This window comes from Cherax quadricarinatus, chromosome 52 (genome assembly GCF_038502225.1).
Source record: "Cherax quadricarinatus isolate ZL_2023a chromosome 52, ASM3850222v1, whole genome shotgun sequence".
Lineage (NCBI taxonomy): Eukaryota > Metazoa > Arthropoda > Malacostraca > Decapoda > Parastacidae > Cherax > Cherax quadricarinatus.
The window spans coordinates 1,131,453-1,148,771 of record NC_091343.1 but is presented as its reverse complement, the minus strand read 5'-3'; the positions used below and the strand labels follow the sequence as shown (position 1 = coordinate 1,148,771).

Below are 17,319 nucleotides of genomic sequence, written 5' to 3'. Positions count from 1 at the left end.
CATGGTTCCCTGAACCAGGCTGAAGTGCTCTCTGTCGTGTTCACCATGGTTCCCTGAACCAGGCTGAAGTGCTCTCTGTCGTGTTCACCATGGTTCCCTGAACCAGGCTGAAGTGCTCTCTGTCGTGTTCACCATGGTTCCCTGAACCAGGCTGAAGTGCTCTCTGTCGTGTTCACCATGGTTCCCTGAACCATGCTGAAGTGCTCTCTGTCGTGTTCACCATGGTTCCCTGAACCAGGCTGAAGTGCTCTCTGTCGTGTTCACACATATACTAACTGGCCAGACCCAAATAAATTTAAAATGAAATCAAAATTGTGGCTTTCAGAACTTAATTAAACATAGTCCTTAGTATGTATATAATTTAGGCAAGTAAGCAGCGTCTACCTCATGGTAGCGCTGGGCGTGAAAAAATACAGGTGAGTGCTAGAAACGTAATTAAGCTGAAGTTAAATGGAATCATTGTAAGTTCTGATAATGAAGTCAATGTTACTTTCTGGTGATTCGTTTATCAATGAGATTTTCAATTACATCTTAAAAATTTTGCAATATAAAACATCTTTACGTTGGCAATGCTTTTTTTTTTTAATTTACGCGAGTGTGATTCTGACTGAGAGCTGAGAAGATTAAGCTGAAGTCGAGGTCTAGTGATGGGGTCGGAACACTGGGCAGGCGGATGAGGAAAGATTGTGTGTAAGTAGTGAAGGTCCGTCAGTAGCTGCTGAGCCCTGGTGTAGGTGCTGTCTGCGTGTGTGTGTCTCAACCTGTGTGCTCCACTAGTTATACCCTGTTTGCTGGGGTTGAGTTACAGCTCCTGGTCCCAACTCTTACGGAGCAGTGTTTATACTCTCCCCTAACTCGCACTAACTGATTTACGTTAGTCTCAGCTGCCCTCCGCTAGGTAGGTAACGTTATTTAAATACTCCCTCCAGTTATTAGTAAGTTATGTGGTAACGAACAGTGTTGTCTTGCGTTACCAACTCCATATAATATTATCATGATATACTGAAAACAACAGTTTTGGTATTGTTCATTTGTAAGAATATAAATGTTTTATTTAGTAGCTGGTTTAGTGACCAAGAATATTCTGGTGATAAATGACTATTTTTTGCTGCATCCTGTGTCTAACAGGTTGTTAGTGAATGTTGTGGTCACACCAGCCTTGATGACGTTGTGTTGTGGTCACACCAGCCTTGATGACGTTGTGTTGTGGTCACACCAGCCTTGATAACGTTGTGTTGTAGTCACTCCAGCCTTGATAACGTTGTGTTGTAGTCACTCCAGCCTTGATAACGTTGTGTTGTAGTCACTCCAGCCTTGATAACGTTGTGTTGTAGTCACTCCAGCCTTGATAACGTTGTGTTGTAGTCACTCCAGCCTTGATAACGTTGTGTTGTAGTCACTCCAGCCTTGATAACGTTGTGTTGTAGTCACTCCAGCCTTGGTAACGTTGTGTTGTAGTCACTCCAGCCTTGATAACGTTGTGTTGTAGTCACTCCAGCCTTGATAACGTTGTGTTGTAGTCACTCCAGCCTTGATAACGTTGTGTTGTAGTCACTCCAGCCTTGATAACGTTGTGTTGTAGTCACTCCAGCCTTGATAACGTTGTGTTGTAGTCACTCCAGCCTTGATAACGTTGTGTTGTGGTCACTCCAGCCTTGATAACGTTGTGTTGTGGTCACTCCAGCCTTGATGACGTTGTGTTGTGGTCACTCCAGCCTTGATGACGTTGTGTTGTGGTCACTCCAGCCTTGATGACGTTGTGTTGTGGTCACTCCAGCCTTGATGACGTTGTGTTGTGGTCACTCCAGCCTTGATGACGTTGTGTTGTGGTCACTCTAGCCTTGATAACGTTGTGTTGTAGTCACTCCAGCCTTGGTAACGTTGTGTTGTAGTCACTCCAGCCTTGGTAACGTTGTGTTGTAGTCACTCCAGCCTTGGTAACGTTGTGTTGTAGTCACTCCAGCCTTGGTAACGTTGTGTTGTAGTCACTCCAGCCTTGGTAACGTTGTGTTGTAGTCACTCCAGCCTTGGTAACGTTGTGTTGTAGTCACTCCAGCCTTGATAACGTTGTGTTGTAGTCACTCCAGCCTTGATAACGTTGTGTTGTGGTCACTCCAGCCTTGATGACGTTACCTAGGAATCATCGCGTTCAAGTTCCTCAGCGCAGAATTCAACAGTTGTGTTGCTCAAGAGTTTGATTTCCCTTCTTGTTCTTCATTGCTATACTTCTTGTTGTTCTTCATTGCTATGCTTCTTGTTGTTCTTCATTGCTATACTTCTTGTTGTTCTTTATTGCTATACTTCTTGTTGTTCTTCATCGCTATACTTCTTGTTGTTCTTCATTGCTATACTTCTTGTTGTTCTTCATTGCTATACTTCTTGTTGTTCTTTATTGCTATACTTCTTGTTGTTCTTTATTGCTATACTTCTTGTTCTTCATTGCTATACTTCTTGTTGTTCTTCATCGCTATACTTCTTGTTGTTCTTCATTGCTATACTTCTTGTTGTTCTTCATCGCTATACTTGTTCTTCATTGCTATACTTCTTGTTGTTCTTCATTGCTATACTTGTTGTTCTTCATCGCTATACTTCTTGTTCTTCATTGCTATACTTCTTGTTGTTCTTCATTGCTATACTTTTTGTTCTTCATCGCTATACTTCTTGTTCTTCATTGCTATACTTGTTGTTCTTCATTGCTATACTTCTTGTTGTTCTTCATCGCTATACTTCTTGTTCTTCATCGCTATACTTCTTGTTCTTCATTGCTATACTTCTTGTTCTTCATCGCTATACTTCTTGTTGTTCTTCATCGCTATACTTCTTGTTGTTCTTCATTGCTATACTTCTTGTTGTTCTTCATCGCTATACTTCTTGTTGTTCTTCATTGCTATACTTCTTGTTGTTCTTCATTGCTATATTTCTTGTTGTTCTTCATTGCTATGCTTCTTGTTGTTCTTCATTGCTATGCTTCTTGTTGTTCTTCATTGCTATGCTTCTTGTTGTTCTTCATTGCTATGCTTCTTGTTGTTCTTCATTGCTATACTTCTTGTTGTTCTTTATTGCTATACTTCTTGTTGTTCTTCATCGCTATGCTTCCTCTTGCTCTGGTTTGTCTGGGAGCCCTGTATGTCCCTGGTGGTTTAGCGTTTCTCTTCTTCCTCTTGGTCTCGATCTCTCTACTTTGGTTCTTACTCAGTTTTTTTTTTTTTTTTTTTAATCTTTATTTACTACAAGTACATGTACAAGGTATACAGTCCTAGCTGACAACAATGACATACTACTATATAGAAAGTCCCTTGTTATGCTCCGCATTTCGGGCAAATTAGGTCAGTGTCCCAGGATGCGACCCACACCAGTCGACCCACACCCAGGTACCCATTTTACTGATGGGGAACATAGACAACAGGTGGAAAGAAACACGTCCAATGTTTCTACTCTGGCTGGGAATCGAACCCAGACCATAACATTGTATCAATCGCATCTGCTAGAAAAATGACAGGATGGATAATGAGAACCTTCAAAACTAGGGAGGCCAAGCCCATGATGACACTCTTCAGGTCACTTGTTCTATCTAGGCTGGATAATTGCTGCACACTAACAGCACCTTTCAAGGCAAGTGAAATTGCTGACCTAGAAAATGTACAGAGAACTTTCACGGCGCGCATAACGGAGATAAAACACCTTAATTACTGGGAGCGCTTGAGGTTCCTGAACCTGTATTCCCTGGAACGCAGGCGGGAGAGATACATGATTATATACACCTGGAAAATCCTAGAGGGACTAGTACCGAACTTGCACACGAAAATCACTCACTACGAAAGCAAAAGACTTGGCAGACGATGCACCATCCCCCAATGAAAAGCAGGGGTGTCACTAGCACGTTAAGAGACCATACAATAAGTGTCAGGGGCCCGAGACTGTTCAACTGCCTCCCAGCATACATAAGGGGGATTACCAACAGACCCCTGGCAGTCTTCAAGCTGGCACTGGACAAGCACCTAAAGTCGGTTCCTGATCAGCCGGGCTGTGGCTCGTAGGTTTGCGTGCAGCCAGCAGCAACAGCCTGGTTGATCAGGCTCTGATCCACCAGGAGGCCTGGTCACAGACCGGGCCGCGGGGGCGTTGACCCCCGGAACTCTCTCCAGGTAAACTCCAGACCCTCGCCGTGTGAAGTGAGAGCGTTAGCCACCAGGACACCAGAGCCCTTTTTAGTCTGCTTCCTCTTGTTCCAGTTCCTCTTGGTCCAGTTTTTCTTGGTTCAGTTCCTTTTGGTCCAGTTCCTCTCGGTGTAACTCTTTGTGTATACCTGAATAAACTTACTGGTGCAGTTCCTCTTGGTCCAGTTCCTCTTGGTCCAGTTCCTCTTGGTCCAGTTTTTCTTAGTCCAGATCCTCTTGCTCTTCTTGCCCTTGCATCTGTTCCTCTAGTAGAGATTTTACATGCTGTGGTTCTTGTTAGTCTGGTTCCTCTTGGTCTAGTTCATATTGGTTTGGTTTCCCTTTACCTGGTTTTACCTTGGATTGGTTCACCTTGAACTGGTTCACCTTGGTATAGTTCAACATAAGAACATAAGAAAGAAGGAATACTGCAGCAGGCCTACTGGCCCATACGAGGCAGGTCCAAGTCTACCGGCTTAAGCCAATGCCCCAACCTAGTCAGGTCAGGTCACATTCACTTAAGGAAGGAACACGGCAACTGACCTAGTAGCACAAGCTAATCAGGTCCAACTCACACCCACCCACACCCACTCATGTATTTATCTAACCTATTTTTAAAACTCCACAACGTTTTATCCTCTATAACTGTACTTGGGAGTTTGTTCCACTCATCCACAACTCCATTACCAAACCAGTGCTTTCCTATATCCTTCCTGAATCTGAATTTTTCCAACTTAAAACCATTGCTACGAGTCCTATCTAGGCTAGATATTTTCAGCATGTTATTGACATCCCCTTTATTTATTCTTGTCTTCCATTTATACACCTCAATCATATCTCCCCTAATTCTACGCCTTTCGAGAGAGTGCAGATTCAGGGTCCTCAGTCTATCCTCATAGGGAAGATTTCTGATACATGGGATCAACTTTGTCATCCCCCTTTGTATGTTTTCCAGAGCATTTATATCCATTCTGTAATACGGTGACCAAAACTGAGCAGCATAATCTAAATGAGGCCTAACCAAGGATATATAGAGTTGAAGAACAACCTGAGGACTCCTATTATTTATGCTTTTTGATATGAAGCCAAGGATTGTTAGCTTTATTGCGAACACTTATGCACTGTTGTCTTGGTTTCAGATTACTGCTAACCAGAACTCTTAAATCTTTTTCCCAATCCGTAATATTAAGATCGACATTATTTAGTTTATGTGGCATGGTTATTTTCCTGTCCAACATTTAGAACTTTGCATTTGTCTATATTAAACTGCATCTGCCACTTCTCCGACCACTGCATCAATCTATTCAAATCTTCCTGTAGTGCTCTAATATCCTCGTCAGAATGAATTCGACGGCCTATTTTGGTGTCATCGGCAAACTTACTTATGTCCCTCTTTATGCCCTCATCAATGTCGTTTATGTAGATTGTGAACAACAGGGGGCCCAACACTGACCCCTGTGGAACACCGCTTGTGACGCTTCCCGACTCTGATTTCTCCCCATTTATGCAAACTCTCTGCTGCCTATTTGTCAACCATGCCTCTATCCAGGAAAAAATTTCTCCTATTCCATGTGCCTTAATTTTCCTCAATAGTCTCTGATGTGGGACCCTGTCAAAAGCCTTATTGAAGTCCATATACACAATATCAAATTCATTACCTTAGTAATGAATACTCAAATACCTTAGTGAAAACAGTTAAATTCGTAAGGCAGGAACGCCCCTTTGTAAAACCATGCTGAGATTCGTTGATTAATTTGTGGTTTTCAAGGTGGCTGCGAACTGCCTCGGCAATTATTGATTCCATAAATTTTCCCACTATGGAAGTTAGGCTTATTGGTCTATAGTTCAAAGCGAAGGACCTGTCACCTGCTTTGAAAATAGGTATCACATTTGCCATTTTCCACTTATCTGGCACCATGCCAGTCTGTAGTGATATATTGAAAAGATTAGCCAGAGGTTTGCTAAGCTCCTCTTTACATTCCTTTAGAACCCTTGCATACAGTTCATCAGGGCCTGGGGATTTGTTAGGTTTTAATTTATCAATTTGCCTAAGGACCACGTCACTTGTGACCTTAATCGTGCATAGTTTATTATCATCCTGTTCTACATAAATTATTATTTCTGGAATATCACTAGTATCTTCCTGAGTAAAAACTGAGAGGAAGTATGTGTTAAAAATTCTACCCATTTCCTTATCACTGTCTGTGAGCTGACCCGAGTGGGCCTATCTTGTCCCTGATCTTACTTCTGTATACCTGAAAGAATCCTTTTGGGTTAGTCTTCGATTCTCTTGCAACTTTACCCTCATAATCTCTTTTTGCTTTCTAATTCCCTTTTTTATTTTTCTTTAACTGAATATATCGATTTCTTAATTGCCCCTCTCCTCTTTTGATTTGCCTATATATGCCTCTCTTTTGACCAATGAGATGTTTTAATCTATTGGTCATCCATTTAGGACCATTTTTGCTTGATCTGATTTCCCTATTTGGAACATAAGTTGTCTGAGCAGCTAGAACTATGCCCTGGAAAACGTCATATCGGCAATCACCACCTACCGGACCCATAGTCAGGTCATTCCAGCTCAGCCCACCCAAGTAATTTTTCAGTCCTATGAAATCAGCCAAGCGGAAGTCAGGGACAGAGACTCGATTGCCGTTATTAGGAGAATTCAATGATATATTAAAACTGAGTGATTTGTGATCACTTTCCCCAAGCTCATCATTAACCTCAAGATTATTAATTAGCGTTTCCCTGCTGGCAAGAACCAAGTCAAGCAGGTTATTTCCTCTAGTTGGCTCTCTCACAAACTGTTTTAAAAAACAATCCTGAATAGTATCAAGAAAGTCACTTGATTCTAAATTTCCTATCAAATGGCTCCAGTCAATCTGTCTATAGTTGAAATCTCCCATTAACACATTTTCGTATGTAGAGGCCTTACGAATTTCATTCCATAGAAGTTTACTGCACTCCCTATCAAGATTTGGGGCCCTGTAAATCACACCCAAAACTAGTTTTTCTCGGCCCTCGAGAAGCTGTAACCAAACAGATTCAGCCGCTGACGCTTCTAATTTTACATCTTAGTCTAACACAATTTAAATTGTCTCTGACATACATCGCTACTCCACCACCCTTCCTGTTGACCCTGTCAGTGTGGAATAATTTATAGCCTTGTATGTGACATTCAGAGGGCATCTCTATCTTTCAGATTGAGCCAGGTCTCTGTTATAGCAATGATATCTGTTTCCTGCACTTGCAATTAATCTTAGCTCATCTGTCTTATTTCTTACACTCCTGCTATTAGTATAATATCTTGGACTGGTTTGTCTTTGTCTGGTTCCATTTGGTATGGTTCCACGGTGGACAAGTTCTACGATGGTCTGGTTCCACCATGGTCTTGTTCCACCTTGGTCTGGTTCTACCATGGTTTGGTTGCACCATAGTCTGATTCTATCATGGTTTGGTTGCACCATGGTCTGGTTCTACCACGGTTTGGTTGCACCATGGCCTGGTTCTACCACGGTTTGGTTGCACCATGGCCTGGTTCTGCCACGGTTTGGTTGCACCATGGCCTGGTTCTGCCACGGTTTGGTTGCGCCATGGCCTGGTTCTGCCACGGTTTGGTTGCGCCATGGCCTGGTTCTGCCACGGTTTGGTTGCGCCATGGCCTGGTTCTGCCACGGTTTGGTTGCGCCATGGCCTGGCTCTGCCACGGTTTGGTTGTGCCATGGCCTGGCTCTGCCACGGTTTGGTTGCGCCATGGCCTGGTTCTGCCACGGTTTGGTTGCGCCATGGCCTGGTTCCGCCACGGTTTGGTTGCGCCATGGCCTGGTTCCGCCACGGTTTGGTTGCCCCTTGGCCTGGTTCCGCCACGGTTTGGTTGCCCCTTGGCCTGGTTCCGCCACGGTTTGGTTGCCCCTTGGCCTGGTTCCGCCACGGTTTGGTTGCCCCTTGGCCTGGTTCCGCCACGGTTTGGTTGCCCCTTGGCCTGGTTCCGCCACGGTTTGGTTGCCCCTTGGCCTGGTTCCGCCACGGTTTGGTTGCCCCTTGGCCTGGTTCCGCCACGGTTTGGTTGCCCCTTGGCCTGGTTCCGCCACGGTTTGGTTGCCCCTTGGCCTGGTTCCGCCACGGTTTGGTTGCCCCTTGGCCTGGTTCCGCCACGGTTTGGTTGCCCCTTGGCCTGGTTCCGCCACGGTTTGGTTGCCCCTTGGCCTGGTTCCGCCACGGTTTGGTTGCCCCTTGGCCTGGTTCCGCCACGGTTTGGTTGCCCCTTGGCCTGGTTCCGCCACGGTTTGGTTGCCCCTTGGCCTGGTTCCGCCACGGTTTGGTTGCCCCTTGGCCTGGTTCCGCCACGGTTTGGTTGCCCCTTGGCCTGGTTCCGCCACGGTTTGGTTGCGCCATGGCCTGGTTCCGCCATGGTGGAAATATATATTAACATTGTTCCCTGTATTGTTCCCTGACTGGAACAATACACAACCCGTACATAGAAGAGAGGAGCTTATGACGACGTTTCGGCCCGATTTGGACCATTTACAAAGTCACACTAATGAAAAGGAGAGAACGAGGGAGTGTATGGACTATGGGCTCTCCTCTCTCCTGTCCTTGCTAATCATTTCATGGAATACTTCGAGACTGTTCTTCCTGCCATCGATGTGCGACCTACACTCTGGCTCTGCTATGTTGATGACATCTTTGCTCTGTGGCCTCATGACTATAGTCTCTTCCAACCATTTCTTAATGCTCTTAATAATCTCGCCCCTTCCATTAACTTTAAAGCTGAATGGGAATCTAATTCCTTGCTCCTTTTCCTTGATGTTCATGTCCACCACTCAGATACAGGTTTTGCCTTTTCCGTTTACCGCAAGCTGTGCAGTGGCATGTACATTCACCGCTTTTCTTATGCTTCCTCTGTCAAGAAAAGTGTTATCTCCCTCTTTCTCCGTGCTCTACACATTTGTGATCCTCAGTTCCTTCAATCAGAAATTTCCACTCTTCATAATTAATTTTCCTGTCTTGGCTACCATTCCCATTTCATAGACTCTGATTTCTCACTTGCTAAACTGCTTCTCTCTCAAACTCTCTACTCCTGGGAACTCTGTCCTCTGTCTTCCCTACATTTCCGGCCTTTCTAATCTCAACAACTCTCTCCGTTCCTTAAACATCAAACTTATTTTCCGGCAGACTAACACTCTTCCCTCTACAAATGTTCCTGGTGTCTACTCTATTTCTTGTTCCTCCTGTCCTCTTCAGTACTTTGGAGAAACTGGCCGTTCTCTTTCTGACAGACTTAGGGAGCACTAAGGTAGTGTTAGGCTTGCTGACATTAACAATGCTCTTTTCTGTCACGTCAGAGATCAGTCATCCTATCGACTGATCTTCTGCTAAAACTGGCTTCCCTACTTCTAACTTAATCAGTCGCCATCTGGTTGAATCCTCCCTAATATATAACTTGTGTGAATCCTAGTCGTGGCTTCGTCTCTGTCGATGCTTTCCTCTCCCACTACATTGTAAAATGCTCCAAACTTCAGAATACCCGTGACTTAACCCGAGTCCTCCTTTTTCTTCTCCCTCTTCCCCTTTCCTTTTTCCCTTGTCTCCTTTGGGTTGTCTTCTGCCTTGGGTATTTGTTCCTTCATTAGTTATTTATTTTATCCCCCCCCCTCCTCTGTGTTCTTGCTCTTTCCCTCTGTGGGCCCCTAGCTAGCTAGCTAGCTTCCTCGCAGTGCTCCTCTTTATTAATATTTGACTGGCTCCTCCTCCTCCATATTACCTTTACCTCCTCCTGCCTACATATACTCCCTCTTTCTCTCCTTTTCGTTAGTGTGACTTTGTAAATGGTCCAAGTCAGACCGAAACGTCGTCGTAAGCTCCTCTCTTCTGTGTGCGGGTTATTTGTGTATATATTAACATTCATGTTCTCATCACAATGCAGTACGTAATGTTTTATAACCACAGAAAAAAAGTAACACCAAATTCGTTACATAAATCCCAAAATATAAATGGTTAATGATCGTAAACTCCTAAATTTCAACTAAACCAACTGATTTAAACAATTGTTTAGTGGTTATAAGTTAATCACAAGACTGAAATGTTCTGGATAACCAGTAACTTTCTATAAATTATGTCAATAGAGTAGCATTATTCTATACCAATTGCAAAGTGTACTTTTTAGAATTAAAACTCGTTATTATAATTCAGTCTTAGTTCAATCACGATTTGTTTCGATGTTTTGTTTTGTCTTCACTATATCTGGTTTAATGTGACTGGTAGCTCAGTGGTAGTGTTAGTCACAACCCTTGTTTGATTCTTTTGCGAGTCCGGGTTTACTGGTAAGGCACTCACTCCCTCTTTCACCTAGAGTTATTTGACCGTTACTTCTCTCTAAGGAAGCACCAACGGACCCTAAAGGAAATAACCCACATATCTAGGTTTTCTAGAATTATCCACAGAACTGTATAATACACTCTGGTTAAACTCTTAAAATGATTGTATTATTATCCAGGTTAATTATCTTCATTTGATATCAATCTGAAAATTTTTACTTTCAGTATGATGGCCTCTATCCGGTCTTCGTCAAGCCTTGGCCTATTCTTAATGTCTTGAAGCCTCACCCGTATTTCCTGTTTACATATCTGTATGTTATCATTATTATCTTTAAGTCATTACTTTCTCCCTCTCATCCTCTCAGCTTCGTTCCACATAGCCTCCTCAATTGAGGCTACAAAATAGAGCGAAACACCAACGTCAAAGACCTGGGAGTGATTATGTCGGAGGATCTCACCTTCAAGGACCATAACATTGTATCAATCGCATCTGCTAGAAAAATGACAGGATGGATAATGAGAACCTTCAAAACTAGGGAGGCCAAGCCCATGATGACACTCTTCAGGTCACTTGTTCTATCTAGGCTGGAATATTGCTGCACTCTAACAGCACCTTTCAAGGCAGGTGAAATTGCCGACCTAGAAAATGTACAGAGAACTTTCACGGCGCGCATAACGGAGATAAAACACCTCAATTATTGGGAGCGCTTGAGGTTCCTAAACCTGTATTTCCTGGAACGCAGGAGGGAGAGATACATGATTATATACACCTGGAAAATCCTAGAGGGACTAGTACCGAACTTGCACACGAAAATCACTCACTACGAAAGCAAAAGACTTGGCAGACGATGCACCATCCCCCCAATGAAAAGCAGGGGTGTCACTAGCACGTTAAGAGACCATACAATAAGTGTCAGGGGCCCGAGACTGTTCAACTGCCTCCCAGCACACATAAGGGGCATTACCAACAGACCCCTGGCAGTCTTCAAGCTGGCACTGAACAAGCACCTAAAGTCAGTTCCTGATCAGCCGGGTTGTGGCTCGTACGTTGGTTTGCTTGCAGCCAGCAGCAACAGCCTGGTTGATCAGGCTCTGATCCACCAGGAGGCCTGGTCACAGACCGGGCCGCGGGGGCGTTAATCCCCGGAACTCTCTCCAGGTAAACTCCAGGTAAATATCTGCTTCAGTGGCTATTCATATTTCTAGTGTGGTATCTGTATATCTGTGCTTAATTTCGTGTTCATGATTACTTATTTGTGGCTACAGGAGCAAAGATAATTTACGGTGTTCAGTCTTCAGCTTTTGACATATATACTTTGTATCCCACTGTTTGGATTTAGGCCAAGCAAAACGGTAAGCACCCTCTCGTAAGATGCTGTACTATGTATCCCAAACGGCACTACTTACTCTTTACCACTCTCATCTACCCATATCTCACCTGTGGTATTTGTACACGGGGTTCAACCACAGCAGATCACCTTAAACCTTTATTTATACAGCAGAAAACTGCTGTGAGATTGATTACACACTCCTGCGCCAGGCAACACATCCCACCGCTATTTTTAAGAGCTTGAACCTGCTTAACATACAAAATATTCGCTCATATTATTGTGCATACTACATACACAGAACATTATTCTCCAATATAAATCCTCCTCTCAAGCTCCTTCTTGAGAACTACAATATAACGGACTTGCATAACACAAGACACAAAACACTTTGATATCCCTCTGTGTCCATCTCTCCCTAAAATCTGGAATTCATTGCCTGAAAATACAAAAGGGCCCCAGCTGCCTGCACAATTCAAGGCTCTACTTAGAACTTGCCTCATCTCCTAAAACTAACAACACAAACACTATATATTATCGCCACCATCAACTCAAAAATTGTTGTTAGGTAAGACACATATGCAGCAGTTAGGTATCTTTATTTCGAAACGTTTCGCCTACACAATAGGCTTCTTCAGTCGAGTACAGAAAAGTTGATACAAGAGACGTGAAGACGATGTAATCAGTCCATCACCCTTGAAGTTTTGAGGTGGTCAGTCCCTCAGTATGGAGAAGAGTATTGTTCCATAGTCTGAAACAATATTGTTACAGACTATGGAACAATACTCTTCTCCAGACTGAGGGACTGACCACCTCAAAACTTCAAGGGTGATGGACTGATTACATCGTCTTCACGTCTCTTGTATCAGCTTTTCTGTACTCGACTGAAGAAGCCTATTGTGTAGGCGAAACGTTTCGAAATAAAGATACCTAACTGCTGCATATGTGTCTTACCTAACAACCTGTCGGTATTTTATACCATTTTAATATCAACTCAAAAATTGCCAAATTTTGTAAGATTATTTCAAAACTAAAATGGTCTCAATCTCATTAGGTACAATGTGCTAAAATATAATACTCTGACTTGTTATTCAACTACTTGTTAATTTAATTACTACTAAACCAGTACTACACTTGTTGATATATAAAAACCAATGTTCAATTCGAACCAACTATGATATATATGTCTAGTATTAAATAGTCTGTAAAGCATCAGGTTTAGTCTGCCTGTAATGCCTCAGCATGATAGTGGCTTTCTTTGTACTTAATGAATTAATATTGTAAACTACGCAAGGAGATACTCCTTTAATCCTTTATATATATATAATCATGCCAAATAGGTAAAATTGTTCTATTTACAATTAAGTCCATTTTAAAATTTTCTCTTATACGTTTAAAGATATATTTTTTTTCATTTTAATGTAAAAATTAATAATTTTGTGCCAAAAGAACCTTAGAAAACTTGCCTAACCTTAATATAACAAGCGCAATTTAATCTAGCCTAATCCAACTAAAAGCTCGGATTACAAGATTTTTGCTAAGATTTTGGGCAACAGAATGAGGAAAGTGTTGGGTTTAGTGTTACATAGGGGGCAGTTGGGAATTCCGGGGAGAAGGATGAGGGATGGACATGATTTTATTAGGGATTTTCTAGAGAGTTGTACGGAAGGGGGAATACTAGGTTTAGTTTGGGAGAACGCATATGATTGCGTGGACAGAGATTTCTTAGGGGTTTGCTTAGAGAGGTTGGGGTTTCGGGAGGGGGTAGTGAGGTGGGTGAACACTGTACGCTGAGGCGGAGGTGAGGGTACAGGTCAATGGGAGGTTGGGTGAAAGTGTACCGATGGAGAGAGGTTTGAGGCAGGGCTGTCCGATGTCACAGCTGCTCTTTGCGTGTGTGTAGAATCCTTTTTATGAGTCTGTTGAGAGAGTGATGGACAAACAGGAGATGGAGGGGGGGGGGTGCAAAGGGGGCATCGTTGGGTATGTGGATGATACTACTGTTTTGCTACGGGGTAAGGAAGAGTTAAGGAGGGTGGGTAGTGTGATTCAGATGTTTGGTATGAATACGGGGATGCGGGTTAATACGGTAAAATCAAGGTTACTAGAGGTGGGTAATTGGATAGGGGGGGGGCTTGGGGATGGGGTTAGGATGGACAGTGGTTGACAGAATCAGGGTATGTGGGATATGGTATATGGCGGAGGTGCAGGCATGCAGAAGGGTATACTCGGAGTCTGTCACGGGTAAGGTTTTAGGTAGACTAGGAGGTTTAAGTGCGAGGGACCTAGCTTTACATCAGAGGGTAGTGGTGGTAAATTCACTTGTCTATAGCAAGGTATGGGGGGTGGCAGAGGTTTTTCCCTTAGAGGTACAAGACATTGTGGAAATGCAGAGGAGGGTGCTGAAGTTTGTGTGGGGATTTGGGAGGGCATGGTTAAGTAAGGAGGTAGTTATGACGGATGTTCGAAGAGGGGGTTTAGGTTTGTTGCCTTTAGGACTGAGAGTAATGGCTGTATATATCAAGTGGAGGTATATGAGGGAAGGGGGTGTGAGGGGATCAAAAGTAGGAAGAGTTATGGAGGAGGCACGTAAATGGTGGAGTGGGAAGGAATTTGAGGTCTTGTGAAGATATGTTGAGATTTTTGACAGTGCAACAGGTGGATAACATCAAAGTGAAAAGGTTGGTGAGGGTAGTGAGAGGTCAGGGAATTATGCAAGGGGTAGCCGTGTATCCAACGTATGATTGGGGGGGTTATTTGGAAAGATTTTAGTAAACTTAGGATACCGGCTAGAGTAAGAATAACAATGGTTATAAATAACCATAATTTTTAAAGGGGTGGACCGGTAAGCCAGCGGAAGGCCTCGGTCAGATGACCAAAAGCTCCAAAGGCGGGTCATCATCTGACTAAGACCCGCGTCAGGAAACATTTGTCCTGTTTCCTGACGAACCTTACCTAACCTAACCTAACCGGCTAGAATAAGAGAATTAGTGTATCGTTTCATCATGGGGTTTCTGGCCTCCAAGGAGGTGTTATGTTGTATGGGGTTTGTGGAAGAGGCTTTTTGTCAGTTTTGTGGTGATGTTGAAACGGCGCTTCATGTGGTCTTCTTTTGTACCTCCTTGGAGGGGGTGAGATCATGGATGGGTGGGGTTATCAGATTGTTGGGGGGGGGGGGGTAGCGTTTGCCGCTTTACTACTAGATGTAAAGGGAGTGCCTAGGGATGTGGGAATAATCTTTATTTACTACAAGTACATGTACAAGGTATACAGTCCTAGCTGACAACAATGACATACTACTACATAGAAAGCCACTTGTTATGCTGAGCATCTCGGGCAAATTAGGTCAGTGTCCCAGGATGCGACCCACACCAGTCGACTAACACCCAGGTACCCATTTTACTGATGGGGAACGTAGACAACAGGTGGAAAGAAACACGCCCAATGTTTCTACTCTGGCTGGGAATCGAACCCAGGCCCTCGCCGTGTGAAGCGAGAGCGTTAACCACCAGGCCACCAGAGCCCATGAAGGGCTATAATGTATATCATAGTAGATTATCTGGATATCTCATGGGGAATGAGGGGATTAAGGGGTGAAACGAGGATTAAAGCGTTGGCGGCTAGATTTTATAGGACGAAGTGTAGGAATATGCTGGTTTATGGGGCGTCCTGGGAAAAAAGTTTCCCGGAAGGTTATAGGAACCTCACTGTGGGTTCCCTTTGTCGGGGTCCCTGAGGATGGACAAAGGAGTGGTCTCCTTATGGGGGATGTAAAGAGGGAGTAGGTTTTTTTTTTTTGTTTTCCTCTGGAGTTTGTGGTGTGTAAGAGGAAGGTAATAATAGTTTGGTATGGATGGTACGCAATGTTTCACGAGAATGTTTGTCATAGTGAGATATAAGTGTAGCTTACAAGGTTAAAAATTTGAAACCTGATGGTTATGTTCACTGTATTAAAAAATTTCCTTGATAGCCAGGATACCGAGCCCTTAGGATCTCGTTTTTAAGTAATCAGGTTGGCAAGTTGGTTTCAACAAACAAAAAGTTCTGAGGTACATGTCTGTTCTTTTGGGACGGGCAAAATACAGCGGCCCTTGTACTTACTAAATGTCTTGAATTATGTTTAATTTCTATTGTTTGCTGGAGGTTCTATGTGGTAATTTTAAGTGTATGTATAGGTTTTGGGTCTATACCAGGTTTATTATGGGGTTATACCAAAAAAGTCTTGTGGACAAGATTTTCGGTTAACATACATATGTAGGGGTTTAATTTATGTGTAGGGTTTGGTTTTAAACCCTTTTGATGTTTACCTGGAGTTTACCTGGAGAGAGTTCCGGGGGTCAACGCCCCCGCGGCCCGGTCTGTGACCAGGCCTCCTGGTGGATCAGAGCCTGATCAACCAGGCTGTTGCTGCTGGCTGCACGCAAACCAACGTACGAGCCACAGCCCGGCTGATCAGGAACTGACTTTAGGTGCTTGTCCAGTGCCAGCTTGAAGACTGCCAGGGGTCTGTTGGTAATGCCCCTTATGTGTGCTGGGAGGCAGTTGAACAGTCTCGGGCCCCTGACACTTATTGTATGGTCTCTTAACGTGCTAGTGACACCCCTGCTTTTCATTGGGGGGATGGTGCATCGTCTGCCAAGTCTTTTGCTTTCGTAGTGAGTGATTTTCGTGTGCAAGTTCGGTACTAGTCCCTCTAGGATTTTCCAGGTGTATATAATCATGTATCTCTCCCTCCTGCGTTCCAGGGAATACAGGTTTAGGAACCTCAAGCGCTCCCAGTAATTGAGGTTTTTGTTATAAAACCTTGTTTTGGGTTATTTTATTATAGTATGTTACATGTATGTTCTGTTTTCTGTACCTGAATTATTGTACAACTAACCACACGAGAGTGGCTATGATGTTAACTTGTTTAATATTAATATTGTTTTTACCCACATGAGAGTGGCTATAATATTAACTTGTTTAATGTTTAACATTGATAATGTGTTCAACAACGTGAGATTGGCAATGGTGTTAACTTTTTAATGTTACATATTGTTATCGTATTTAACCACGTGAGTGACTAGGGTTTTAACTTGTAGAGGGGCGGGGGGGGGGGGGGTTGTGGAGGTGTTGGATGTCAGTGTTAACATCGGTGTATTATGAAGATCTTGGTGATTATGTAACACTGTGTTTCTAGGTAGATTGTAGGTTGTGTTAGGTTATCTAAAGGTAACTCTGTATGTATGTTCACTCGGTGGACCGTTGTAGTACGGTAGTGGTAGATGCAATATGAAGATACCATTTCATGGTATCTTTATATTGCATCTTGTAATAGTTTTAAATAAAATATAAAAAAAAAATCTAACTAAATATATTTTATAATTTAATAATAAACAAACACAATAAAATATATTTTTATCGTTAGGTTCAGAATGATTTTTGCGAAATTATGGCATGAAAAAAATTTTGCTTGCCTTATTCGGCAAGAAAAGCGTTGCTATTTAAGCCAAAAATGGCAAGTTTCACCTATTC

The 17,319-nt window shown here is 43.2% G+C and overlaps 1 protein-coding gene across 1 annotated transcript in view; it reads left to right on the top strand.

The window, feature by feature from the left end:
- Positions 1 to 696: 696 nt before the first annotated feature.
- LOC128696797 (uncharacterized) overlaps positions 697 to 17,319 on the top strand; it is a 314,946-nt gene continuing 298,323 nt past the window's right edge. Inside the window, exon 1 of the mRNA XM_070096004.1 lies at positions 697 to 898. The gene's annotated coding sequence lies outside the window, so the exon portion shown is untranslated. The remainder of the gene's footprint in view (positions 899 to 17,319) is intronic.